Raw genomic sequence first — 14583 nt, 5'->3', positions numbered from 1 at the left:
AAGGGCGGAGGCAAAGGAAGCTCTCCCACCTGGTGCCACCCCGGAAACCTCACAGCCATGACAGGAGGAGGGGCGGAGGCAAAGGATGGTCTCCCATCTGATGCTGCCTCTGGAGACCTCACAGACGTGCGGGGAGAGGGGCAGAGGCAAAGGATGGTCTCCCACCTGGTGCCACCCCGGGAAACCTCACAGATGTGACAGGGGTGGGGTGTGGAGGCGGTGGAAGGTCTCCCACCTGGTGCCTCCCCTGGAAACCTCACAGACTCCGCCGGGGAGAGGGGTGGAGGCAAAGGAAGGTCCCCCACCTGGTGCCACCTCTGGAAACCAAGTAGTTGTTTAATTTTAATCAAATTACTGGCCTTGAATGTGCTTTTGTTTGATACTTCTGTCTTGAATCAATAGTGCTCTATTTATGCAAGTCAAGACCCAGGTGAGTAAGGCAAAAGTATACATTGGAAACATCATTTGTAAAATGCACACGGAATTGGATTCCTGAGAGACAAATCTGAATGGAAAAGTAATTGTGGTATCAGTTTCTGTAAACTGCTATTTTGTCAACTAACATCGAAGAGCAAGTCCTTCAAACCAGTTACTACATAATAAAACTGGGTTCAGTTCTTGACCTCTAGAAAAAAAAAAGCTTTTTAGTAAGACTTTGATAGAGTTGATTACTATGCTCTTTATCTAGAAAATTGTATAAACCTTTACTCTTTGGATGAAAGCATGTTTCTATGAATAACTCACCACCTTTCCCAGGAAACTTGTTTTCCAGCCTTTATGCAGTAAGAATGGATATCAGATTAATCTCTCTGATATGGATATCAGAATACCATATCCAGTCATGAATTGTCATGCTACAGATTATTTTTGTCATCTCTGGCCAAATTAAGCTGAAAGTAAACAGGAGGAAATCTAAAACTGCAAATACAGTAGAACCAACAAGTCTTTTCCAGGATGATGGAGCTGGCTGCAGAGTGGGTAGAAGTGGGTTGCCTCTTAGTGGCCATAAGGGGGGAACTGGGATATTGCTCATGAGAGAAGCCAGATATGGAAAAAATATTCTCTTCATCTATTCACCTACCTTTTTACTAAGCATGTTTAACTATAATAGTCCCTTTGGAAATTCTACTGTGGATTAAATGTATGTTCTGCCTTCCAGGAATTCACAGTCTAAAAAGGGAGATTTAAATACTAATCCTTAGAATAAAAACTGTCACTATGTCTATTAAAGAAGCAGAGACAGGGTTTCTGAATATCAATAGCTGAAATAAACAGTTAAGTAGCAGAAATTTAAGACCTAACTGATTTCCCTCCTGTATTGCCGGGGTTAAATATTGTATTCTCTATCTATATACAGTTTTCTCCAGATTGCCTGTTGTCCAAATGAACATGCTATAATCGCAAATTTTTTTAAGACATCAGCTTGTCTATATGAATAAAACAGATATATTCTGGTGAAGATGGCTCTGGTTGCCTGAAAGTGGTGAAGGTTATTTGTTCCTCTCATTTTATGAACTTTTGATATGCCTGCAGTTGTTTATTCAGGAAACAGATAAGACTATAGGACACAGAGGGAAAAGGTTTGCTTTTCTTTGCCTCTTACATGGCCTGCAGTATAGCCTCTGAACAACCTGCAAATGGGTAACCAGATAGGATTTACACGTCATGTGGGGCCCAGGTGGGAGCTGCCTCAGCAGAGTCTGTGAATGGAATAAACCCAGCAGGAGGCATCTGTGACTGGGCCAGGAGGTGCAGCAAGCTGACTCCAGAGCTGGTGACAGGGGACAATGACTCAGAGAAGAAGGATCCCTCCTGACTCAGAAGCTGCAGTCGGAACAGGAGCAGCAGAAAGCCTCCCACAGATCCTTTCTCTGCAGGACCAGGGGACTGCAGCTGCTGCCAGCCTCTGATTCACCCATCCAACAAGAGAGTCAGGACAAAGTGGATTTTGAATACTAAGGAAAGAAAAAAGATTAAATTACAGCAGTGCTATTTAAATGCATTTGGCTTTTTAGATTAGTTGTTAGTCCATTAAATACAAGAGAGCTCAAAGAACTACTGGTAACTAACCTTCCTAGCAAATGACTTATTTAAATCAGAATTTCTGAACCTTGACATTGGAGACCCCTAAACACATATCAAGCCCCTCCCACATCACACAAAAGGTTGCTAATGAATGAAAACGACTGAGAAACCTGAGCAAATGCAAAGGATTTGTGTGTAGAATAACTAGTAGGTGATAAACTGGAAACTGTCAAAGTTGTTTCTGTTCCTGCACATGGCACAGCACCCCCTGATGCTTTTTATTATGTACAGAGCACCTTACAAATATGGTTACATTTTATCTCCACAGTATCCAACAATAAAGTGAAGAAATAATTAACCCTGTCCTATCCCCAAGGGCATGGCTTCCCAGAATCAGCAGGTGATGTTAGGTGACAACTAGCTTTATATTTCTGCTGTGTAATACAGTGGTCCTCCTCATTAGCTACCTAGAATTACATTTCTTAGGATGATGAGTGCTTGATATGGTGCTGTCTTCTGCTCACCCTTCTATTCCCGCCTCTACTCTTAAAATATTAAATATTTTTGAAAGAAAGGAATACAGTTCTATAAAGTATGATGTGGGGTGATCTTGGGTTATCTTATGGAGTGGAATATTTTGGTGGTGGGAATGTTACACTACTGAAGGGGGTTATTCTTTTTTTTCTTTTTTTTCTCTTTATTTGAATATCTTGATTACATAAATGATTGTGATAAGGTTTCAGTCATATAAAGAACACCCCTCTTCACCAGTGCAACATTCACGCCACCAAAGTCCCAAATCTCCCTCCATCCCACCCCACCCCCACCTGTACTCCAGACAGGCTTTCCAGTTCCCTCATTCATTCACTTGATTATGGGAGTTCTCAGTGTAGTTATTTCTATAACTGTGCTCACCACTCTTTGTGGTGAGCTTCATGGAGTGAGCTGGTGTTCCAGCTCTCCTCGAATTGTCTCTGAGGATTGTTACAAAAATGACTTTTATTTTTCTTAAAACCCATAGATGAGTGAGACTATTCTGCATCTCTCTCTCTACCTCTGACTTATTTCACTGAGCATGATAGATTCCATGTACATCCATGTATAGGAAAATTTCATGACTTCATCTCTCCTGACAGCTGCATAATATTCCATTGTGTATATATACCACAGTTTCTTTAGCCATTCGTCTGTTGAAGGGCATCTTGGTTGTTTCCAGAGCCTGGCTATTGTGAATAGTGCTGCAATAAATATAGGTGTGAGGAAGGGGTTTTTGTATTGTATTCTTGTGTTCTTGGGGTATATCCCTAGGAGTGGAATAGCTGGGTCGAATGGGAGCTCAATTTCCAGATTTTGAAGAAACCTCCATATCGCTTTCCATAGAGGCTGTACTAGATGGCATTCCCACCAGCAGTGGATAAGAGTTCTTTTCTCTCCACATCCCCGCCAGCACTGATTGTTCTCATTCTTTGTGATGTGCGCCAATCACTGTGGTGTGAGGTGGTATCTCATCATTGTTTTGATTTGCATCTCTCTGATGATTAGTGACGAGGAGCATTTTTTCATGTGTCTTTTGGCCATTTGTATTTCTTTTTTTTATCAAAGTGTCTGTTCATTTCTTCTCCCCATTTTTGATGGGATTAGATGTTTTTTTTTTTTTTTTTTGTAAAGTTCTGTCAGTGCCCGGTATATTTTGGATATTAGCCCCTTATCTGAAGGATGTTGGGTGAATAGTTTCTCCCACTCAGTGGGTGACTCTTGTATCCTGGGCACTATTTCTTTTGAGGTGCAGAAGCTTCTCAGTTTAATGTATTCCCATCTGTTAATCTCTGCTTCCACTTGTTTGGAAAGTGCAGTTTCCTCCTTGAAGATACCTTTAGTCTCAATGTCATGGAGTGTTTTACCGACGTGTTGTTCTATATACCTTATGGTATCTGGTCTGATATCAAGGTCTTTAATCCATTTGGATTTTACCTTTGTACATGATATTAACTGGGGTCTATGTTCACTTTTTTGCAAGTGGCTAACCAGTTCTGCCAGCACCACTTGTTGAAGAGATTTTCTTTGCTCCACTTAGGATTTCTTGCTCCTTTGTCAAAAATTAGGTAATTGTATGCCTGGGGAATGTTCTCTGAGAACTCAAGCCTATTCCACTGATCTGAGGGTCTATCTTTATTCCAGTACCATGCTGTTTTAATAACTATTGCTTTGTATTACAGTTTAAAGTTGGGGAAAGTAATGCCTCCCATTTTCCTTTTCCCTAGGAGTGCTTTAGCTATTTGAGGATGTTTATTGTTCCAGATGAACTTCATAAGTGTTTGATCCACTTCTTTGAAGAATGTCATGGGTATTTTTAAGGGGATCGCATTAAATCTGTATAATGCTTTGGGGAGTATTGCAATTTTAATGATGTTAATCCTGCTAAGCCATGAGCAAGGTAAGTGTTTCCATTTCCGAGTGTCCTCTCTTATTTCTTGGAGCAGGGCTTTATAGTTTTCTTTGTATAGGTCCTTCACGTCTTTGGTCAAGTTGACTCCAAGATATTTGAGTTTGTGTGGCACTATTGTGAATGGGATTGCCTTCCTGACTTCCATCTCTTCCCTATTATTATTGGTGTATAAAAAGGCCATTGATTTCTGTAGGTTGATTTTGTAGCCTGCCACCTTGCTATATGAATCTATTGTTTCTAGAAGCTTTTTGGTAGAGTCTTTAGGGTTTTCTAAGTAGAGTATCATGTCATCTGCAAACAATGAGAGCTTGACTTCTTCCTTTCCTATCTGAATTCCCTTGATATCTTTTTCTTGCCTGATCGCTATAGCAAGAACTTCCAGTATTATGTTGAAGAGGAGTGGTGAGAGCGGACAGCCTTGTCTTGTACCCAAATTTAGAGGAAAGGCTTTTAGTTTTTCTCCATTGAGGATAATATTTGCCATTGGCTTGTGGTGGTAGATGGCTTCAACTAGATTGAGAAAGGTTCCTTCCATTCCCAACTTGCTGAGAGTTTTGATCAAGAATGGGTGTTGGACCTTATCAAATGCTTTCTCTGCATCTATTGATATGATCATGTGATTTTTATTTTTCTTGTTGTTGATGTTGTGTATGATGTTAATAGATTTACGGATGTTAAACCATCCTTGCATTCCTGGGATGAAGCCTACTTGGTCATAGTGTATGATCTTCTTGATGATGCATTGGATCCTATTTGCCAGGATTTTGTTGAAGATCTTTGCATCAGCATTCATCAGGGATATTGGTCTGTAATTTTCTTTTTTGGCAGCTTCTCTCTCTGGTTTTGGTATCAAGGTAATGTTGGCTTCATAAAAGCTGTTTGGGAGAGTTCCCTTTTTTTCAATTTCATGGAAGAACTTGGCTAGGATTGGTAGTAGCTCCTCTTGAAAGATTTGAAAAAATTCATTAGGAAAACCATCTGGGCCTGGGCTTTTCTTTTTTGGTAGATGTTTGATTACAGTTTCAATTTCCTCAGTAGTGATGGGGGTGTTTAGATATGCTACATCCTCCTTACTTAAATGTGGAAGGTTATAAGTGTCCAAGAATTTTTCCATTTCTTCTAGGTTCACATGTTTTGTAGCATAAAGTTTCTCAAAGTAGCCTCTGATTATCCTTTGGATCTCTGCAATTTCTGTTGTGATCTCCCCCTTTTCATTTCTAATACGGGTTATCAGATTTCTCTCTCTCTCTTTCTTTGTGAGTTTTGCCAATGGTCTATCAATCTTGTTTATTTTTTTAAAGAACCAGCTTCTGCTTTCGTTGATCTTTCGGATTGCTTTTTGGTTTTCCACTTCATTGAGTTCCGCTTTCAGCTTTATTATTTCCTTCTGTCTCCCTATTTTTGGTTCCTTTTGTTGGTCATTTTCTAATTGTTTAAGCTGCGCCATTAAGTTATTCAGGTATGCTCCTTCTTCCTTCCTGATGTGTGCTTGTAGAGCTATAAAATTTCCTCTCAGGACTGCTTTTGCTGTGTCCCATAGATTCTGGCAGTTTGTGTCTTCATTATCATTTATTTCCAGGAAAGTTTTGATTTCCTTTTTGATTTCATCTCGGACCCACTGGTTGTTCAGTAGCAGGGTGTTTAATTTCCAATTGTTAAAGTTTTTCTTCTGTGTGGCTTTGTAGTTCACATCTAATTTCAGAGCCTTGTGGTCAGCAAAGATAGCCTGCAAGATTTTTATCCTTTTGATTTTATGGAGATATGTTTTATGTGTCAGCATGTAGTCTTTTCTAGAGAATGAACCATGTACATTGGAAAAGAATGTGTATCCAGGTTTTTTGGGATAGAGTGTCCTGTATATATCTACTAGTCCTCTTTCTTCCATAACTCTTTTCTGGGCTAGTATGTTTTTGTTGGGTTTCAGTCTGGTTGACCTATCAAGTGTTGATAGGGCTGTGTTGAAGTCTCCCACAATGATTGTGTTATTATTGGTTTCTTCTTTCAGATTTGTCAGTAATTGTATTAGATAATTTGCTGGTCTCTCATTGGGTGCATATATGTTTAATAGTCTGATTTCTTCCTGTTGCACATATCCCTTGATTAGTACATAGTGTCCATCTTTGTCCCTTACCACTTTTCTGAGTATAAAGTTGGTGTCATCTGATATTAATATGGCCACCCCAGCTTTTTTCAGGGTGTTGTTTGCTTGGATAATTTTCTTCCAACCTTTGATTTTGAGTCTATGTTTGTTCTGACTATTCAGATGTATTTCTTGTAGGCAGCAGAAGGTTGGATTCATCTTTTTGACCCATTTTGCCACTCTGTGTCTTTTAATTGGTGAATTTAGTCCATTGACATTGAGGGAGATGATTGTCATAGGATTTAATGTCATCTTTGTAGATAAGTTTGCTGTGTTTGTTGGTCTCTCTTGTTTTAGAGTAGACCTGTCAGTTTTTCCTTTAAGGCTGGTTTATCATCTGTGAAGTTTCTGAGCTGTTATTTATCCGTGAAGCTGTGTATTCTTCCTCCAAACCTGAATGTGAGTCGGGCTGGGTGCAGTATTCTTGGGGAGGCATTCATTTCATTCAATCTTGTCACAATATCCAACCACTGTCTTCTGGCCTTGAGAGTTTCTTGTGACATGTCTGCTGTAAGTCTTAGGGATGCTCCTTTGAATGTAATTTCCCTTTTTGATCTTGTTGCTTTCAGTAGTCTATCCCTATCTATGGGATTTGTCATTGTAACGAGAATATGTCTTGGGGTGTTTTTCTTTGGGTCTCTTTTAGCTGGTATTCTTCGTGCATGCAGGATTTGATTGCATGTAATCTTTAACTCAGGGAGTATCTCTTTGATGATGTCTTTGACAGTTTATTCTTCTTGGAGATCTCCTTCCTGGGTTTCTGGGACTCCAATGATTCTTATGTTGTTTCTGTTGAGTTTATCAAAGACTTCTATTTTCATCTGTTCGCATGCCTTGAGTACATTTTCCATTGCCTGTTCATTTGTCTTAAGGTTCTTTTCCAATTTCTTCTGTTGTGTTGAGCTTTTCTGCATCTCATCTTCCAGTACTCCAATTCTCTCCTCAGCTGCTGATATCCTGTTGGCGAGGCTATCCATTGTGGTTTTCAGTTGAGCAACCGTATTTTTCAGATCTGTTATTTCAGTTTGGAGTTTTCTGATTTCTGTTTTTGTGTTCTCTTCAGATCGATCTATGCTCTTTTTGAGTTCTACAAACATATTCCATATTTCTATTCTAAACTCCTTATCTGAAAGGTTAATCAGGTGGTTGAAATTTATTAGATCAACTGAGCTTTTGTCTTCATTCTCTATGGATGGTGTTTGCCTGCGAGTTTTTCCCATTGTCACACTTGTAATGTGGTTTTTCCTGCGTGTTGTGGTGGGGTTCATTGATTAGGAAGAGTTCCCGGCTGCAAAGGGAAGCAAAGTGGCTGAGGTCTTCTGCTGCCTCTAGTTGAAAGTCCTCAGAGTGAACAAAGGCAGGGCAGGGCAGAGCAATCCCGCAGCCCCAGAATGCCACTCACCAGCTTCAAAATGCAGTTTTTTGGGGGTGTGCTCCCTAGGCCCCTGAGGATACCTTCGGAAGTTCAGAAGCACAGTTTCAGACAGATAGAGATAGGAGTTTTCCCCGAAGTCCTCAGAGTGAACAAAGGCAGGGCAGGGCAGAGCGATCCCGCAGCCCCAGAATGCAGGCACTCACCAGCTTCAAAATGCAGTTTTTTGGGGGGTGCACTCCTAGGCCCCTGAGGAAACCTTCGGAAATTCAGAAGCACAGTTTCAGGCAGACAGAGATAGGAGTTTCCTGAAGTCCTCAGAGTGAACAAAGGCAGGGCAGAGTGATCTCGCAGCCCCAGAATGCAGGCACTCACCAGCTTCAAAATGCAGTTTTTTTGGGGGTGCGCTCCCTAGGCCCCTGAGGAAACCTTTGGAAGTTCAGAAGCACAATTTCAGGCAGACAGAGATAGGAGTTTTCCCCGAAGTCCTCAGAGTGAACAAAGGCAGGGCAGGGCAGAGCGATCCCGCAGCCCCAGAATGCAGGCACTCACCAGCTTCAAAATGTAGTTTTTTGGGGGGTGCGCTCCTAGGCCCCTGAGGAAACCTTTGGAAATTCAGAAGCACAGTTTCAGGCAGACAGAGATAGGAGTTTCCTGAAGTCCTCAGAGTGAACAAAGGCAGGGCAGGGCAGAGCGATCCCGCAGCCCCAGAATGCAGGCACTCACCAGCTTCAAAATGCAGCTTTTTTGGGGGTGCGCTCCTAGGCCCCCGAGGAAAACTTTGGAAGTTCAGAAGCACAGTTTCAGGCAGACAGAGATAGGAGTTTCCTGAAGTCCTCAGAGTGGGGTTATTCTGTTTATGACTGAAACCCAACTATGAATATGCTTGTAATCATGGTGCTTAAACAAAGATTTAAAAAGAAGAAAGATATTTTTAAGATAAAATAGGGTACTCTGGTACTCCACACCTCCTTACTCACAGCTTTTTCAAAAATAAAGACTAAACTACAAGTTCCTGGTAGAAGAAACCGGATTAGAGAGACTAACATGCCAGGAGACCCAGTGAATTTTTCCTTCATTTGAATTTTAAAAGTCACTCAAAGGGGGCTAACAGGATAACACAGTGCTAGCATATTTGCCTTGCATTTGACTGTCCAAGGTTTGATCTCTGACATCCATATTCCTCAAGTACCAGTAGGTGCAAGTCCTGAACCAAAGAAGCCAAAAAAATTAAATAACTATTAGTTGAGAATGATTAACATCATAATAATACATATTTAGTAGAGTATGTTTCAATTTTCTATATGCAACTCTTAAACACCTCAGCTGTAGACAACACTGCTCTCCCAATTCTGTCTCTTGCCAAACTTTCCTCATTGTTCAGGAACCAGCCAAAGCACACTGTCTTGGGCTGCTTCCTTATGAACAATTTTTCAAATAGTAAATGCAGCCTAAGTATCTCCTTGACTTTGTGTCCATTTCTTGTTTTGCTGAGAACTTTCAGGTTCTTATTTATAAAAAGTCTTTTGCTTCTTTTCTGCTAAAGTAAAATCCTATAGATTTTTAAAATTCAATAATCAAGTTTTATACAGAAAGAGTTAAATCAGAATCACAGGGTTAACCTAGACTTTAATATTTTCTTTTTGATTTTTGGGCCACTTCCGGTGGTGTCCAGAACATACTACTGGCTCTGTGCTCAAGGGTCACCCCTCCAGAGATTATATGCAGTGCAGCATCAAACTGTGGTCAGCTGCATAAAAATCTAGCACCTTAACCCTGTGTTCTCTCTCTGGCCTGGTATTTTCACTTTAGACTTAGGTCATCATCAGGTATGCTGTAGGACATTACGGTTACACTTAAAAGTGCTTGAAAGGTCTTGTACTACCAGGGATTCAACCAGGGACCCTGTGTGTGAAAAACATTAGCTCTAACCCTTTGATTTATCTCTTAGGCTGGCCTCCAAACTAAGTATTAAAAAAAAACTCTCCTTTAATTCTAATGTGAATCCAACAATAACCTTTACTCTTAAAGGAAAGAGGTAATATATTAACATTGGTAGAGTAACTTTCTCTAGAAAGCTGTTCAAATGCTCCTCTAGTTTTACATGTATGGTACACATATACTTTAGATAGTTTCATATTTCCATTCAATTTTTATTCATAAATTGGCATGATATTTTTGCTCCCTTTGTTCGCTGATAATTTATATGTTATATCTACATTGATGCAGTTCGCTTTATTTGCAAGTAAAAGATAATCCAGACATAAATATATAGATAAAAAGGAAGGAATACTTTCTTCATACTTTACAGAGCTCCAGACTCATATTATTTTATAAGTTGGCAATACAGTATGAAGTATATCAATATTTTTGTTTCTTTATACTTTTCAATATTAATTTTTTTGCACTTGGGAGCCACAATGGCTATGCTAAGGGAGCTTTATTGGCAAATTTTCTAGGAATCATATTTAGAGCTGGGGATTGAGCTAGTGTCAGTCACATGAAAGGAAATACCCTAGCCTATGCAATCCAGCCCATGTTCTTTATGATTTTATTCTTAGACCAGAACTTCAAGGCAACAAATATTGTTACCACTATATCTTGGCATTTATTCCTTTAAAAAGCATTTTCTAGAAAATGTTTAGCAATCTTTTCAAATGCCTCATTGATCAGAAAAAGATTACACACATAACTCTAAAAACCAATTAGCAAGGAGTCTGGGTTTTGACTATGTGACAAAGATTCATCTAAAGTAAAACCTGTATTAGGATAGGTTTCCTTTCTGCATGGAGTGACGCTTGAATAAAATGAGCTATGCTAGCTGGGAAGAAGAAAGTGGTGCACCTTGCTTAAGAAGTCAGTCACAGTAAGTGGGAGGAACAGGATTTGTATTTGGAAGTAAGATTTAGGACATTGTATATGTGTTTGTGTGGATGTGTGTGCATATTGGATAAATTAGTCTTGCTAAGCTTCATTTTTCTCAATTGCCAGTTAGATATAATAGTTCCTATAGGACAGTATTGTTATGGGCATACATTGTATAATGTGTCCAGAAACCACTATAAAGCTCTGATACTAGGTACACAGCATATGTTGATATGCATCACACTTTCATTCTTTCCCTTAAATTTCCATCTTGCTATTTTTCAGTTCAAATGCAGTTGTGTCTATTCCCAACTCAAAGTAAAATAATAAATTAAATCAGAAACCTAAAGTAGTAGAAAATTCTCATTGGGGAAAAGTATAGCAAGTAAAAAGAGAAAGAGATGAGACATGGAAAGAATATAAAAATATGCTAAATTGTCTCTTCTCACAATCTCATTTTCCTTAATTTTTTATTTCTAAATTTAGTTTTTAATATTTTTACAGTTATGTGGGATGACTTACTCTGCTCTAATTTTGTCATGGTTTATTATAGTCTCTATCTTTTTTAACTCGCTTTTTAGAAACAAATGATCCAAGATTTGATATTTATCAAATGAAATTGAGTCCACTCTACTCATCTCATTATGGAGGATATATATATATATACATATATATATGTATATATATATATATACTAAGTGAGTCGAATTCTTTTCTGTTGCACTTATATTTCTATTCTTGTGCAGAAGCAGAAGTACTTCTGGAAATCTGTGCAGCCTAATCCCAAGGCTCAAATTAAATTGAGATTTAATCAGTAGAATATCTCATGTATTATATCTGGTAACCTAATTACTTATTACCTTATGTATTTACTAAATAGAAATGCATAATATCCATCACACTCTTAAGAACATGTGAATAATCTGCAAGGTAGGACTGGAAGGTAAGCATTTCTCAACATTCCATCTGCCGTTCTCCACTTTTTTGTTCTCCTGCTGTTTCACCAGTTTCTTAATCAGTAATTTTTCATTCTTTCACAAAAGATCACTAATATTTTAGAGTTGAGTATGAATTTAAATGTGTTTTATATTAGCTTCCACATAAATTTTTATTTTACATTTAATTTATATTTATCTTATACCTAAAAGAATGCCTGTAATATTTTTAGGGGAATAATCTTAAAGGTCACAATATGGGTATTAATCATTTCAGACTACATCCAGTCTATTATCTACTAGTCTAAAAGTGCCCTCATAAAAGGATTTCTAAATAATTTTTCATTTTCTTTTTCTTGGGGGGGGGGTTTACACCCAGCATTGTTCAGGGATTACTCCTGGCTCTATGCTCAGAAATCGCTCCTAGCAGGCTCATGGGACTATATGGGATGCCGGGATTTGAACCACCATCCTTCTGTATGCAAGGAATACACCCTACCTTCATGCTATCTCTCCGGCCCCTAATAATTTTTAATTTTCAAGTGAAAATCTGAAGCCAGGAATGATTATAGAAGGTTCACATGCTTTAAGATACTCTGGACCAAGGATGAATTAGAGTGTAATAAATGTATTTGTACAGATCCTAATCCAGTGTTCATAATAAGTTTTTCTGGATGATCGATGCTATATGAAGCACAGATAAAATATCCAAGATTTAATGAGGAGGAGTAGGTACTCAAGTACATAGATCAAAGTCAAAGGCAAAGATAGACTACTTATATTTTAGTTTATATATATTTTTTTTCAAAGATCACCTTTTTTCATGTTATTGAATTTTGCTTCTGGATGACATGTGACAATGTTCTGGATCTATTCTAGGTTTTGTGTTCATGGGTCACTCCTGGCAGTGTTTGTGCTAATGGGGATCCAACCAAGGTTAGCCATGTGCAAGGCAAATGCTGTAACCCTGTATTTTCTCTGCTCCTTCTTTTCAATGTCTTAATAGGAGCTCAGCAAACATTGACATATGGATTCTTAATTTGATAATTATTATTATTTTATCCAGTATATAATTAATATTACTGAGAAAAATAAATCCTCTAAGTAACTGGAATTTCATATTGCACACCAAACTTTATACTAATAAAAATATTAGGAAAATTAACAGATAAGGAAGAAAACCTAGGGGCTGGAGAGGTGGCACAAGCGATAGGTCATTTGCCTTGCTATGCTCTAACCTAGGACAGACTGCCGTTCGATCCCCCAGCGTCCCATATGGTCCCCCAAGTCAGAAGCAATTTCTGAGTGCATAGCCAGGAGTAACCCCTGAGCATTACCAATGTGGTCCAAAAGCTAAAAGCCAAAAAAAAAAAAAAAAAAGGAACCTAATAATTACTGAGTGCAGGTTATGCATACACAAGAGAAAATGTTTATAGATTATTTTTGATGTTTACTTCAATAATTACGAACTCTTTTATTTATAATTTTTACTAAGGTAAAATCCATACTCAAGGAGCACAAAAATATCAGTTTCTCTGATAGAAAAGTCCAGAATCTTTATTACTTTTATGTTTTCATGATCTGTTTGTTGATTACAGTCACAGATTACTTGAAATCTCTTTAATCTATTGCAGCAGAATCTTAAGAAAGGTTTGAAAGTCTGATAAACCCATATTATAAGTAGGATTTAAGTTCAGACCAATTTTAAAAACATCCTTAAGCCTTACTGAAAACTAGAAAGAGAAAGTGCTTTGTAGATGGTGCTCATTTTGTAAGCATGGCCAGAAAAGTAGGAAAGCAGTTGTGTTGAGAGTAAATCTTTTGTTATGGCCACACTCCAGAGAGAACATTGAACAGAAGAGTCAGGTTTGGTGTTCCCTCTGTCTCATATTCTTATCTCTTTGTATTTCCACCCACTGCTAAAACTTCCTACGGGATTCTTTAGCAATTGAGATGTATCTTAGTCTATCATTTCCTTAATTTTTGATCAGTTAATCTCCTGAGTCCATAAGGTATTCCTGTGATAACAAAGACATCTGAAGCAAGTTATGCCTAGTTATTTTCTGAACAAGAAGATAATTCTTCCTTTAATTATCTTGTGACAGATCAAAATCATTGGAATACTTTAAATTCCTTTATTTTTTTCTCTGAAATATTAAAATCATAAATAGTGGAAGATAGCACAATATTTTGGGAAAAGTGATAAGGTGGGGCCATAGCACAGTGGTACGGCATTTGCCTTGCACATGGCTATACAGAACGAACTGTTGTTTGAATCCTCTGTGTCCCATATGGTCCCCAAGCCAGGAGCAATCGAATTCTGAGCACAGAGCTAGGAAAGTCACAGTGTGGCCCAAAAAAGCAAAAAAAAAAAAAATTGTGAAGTGATAAGGTAGTTGATAAGTGATAAGAAATCTCAATATGTCTTAAAATTCTGTTTGTTATTTTATAGAGAAAGATGTTATTTCTCTTGAGAGGGATTCACAAATACTAATTTAAACTGAAATGGTAAATTGTACTAGCTTGGTGTTCATGGAGGATCTTGAGAACAAAAACTAAAATTTCATTATTTATACAACATTATACTTAAGAACAAATGGTTATGTCTTAATTAATAAAAAAGTAAGTAAAGGAAAAATATTTTTGGTCTATATAGAACGAGTCTTGTGGGACATGGACACTTTCTCTGATATGAAGGAGGCTGAAGCGTCCTTTATATCTTCTATTACATCTTTTTAGTTTTCCATTTGTAGCATGTTATGTGTCTAAAATTTTACTATTTAAATTATCTTGCTGTTAA

The sequence above is a fragment of the Suncus etruscus genome, chromosome 3 (assembly GCF_024139225.1).
Source record: "Suncus etruscus isolate mSunEtr1 chromosome 3, mSunEtr1.pri.cur, whole genome shotgun sequence".
NCBI lineage: Eukaryota > Metazoa > Chordata > Mammalia > Eulipotyphla > Soricidae > Suncus > Suncus etruscus.
This window is presented reverse-complemented; position numbering follows the sequence as displayed.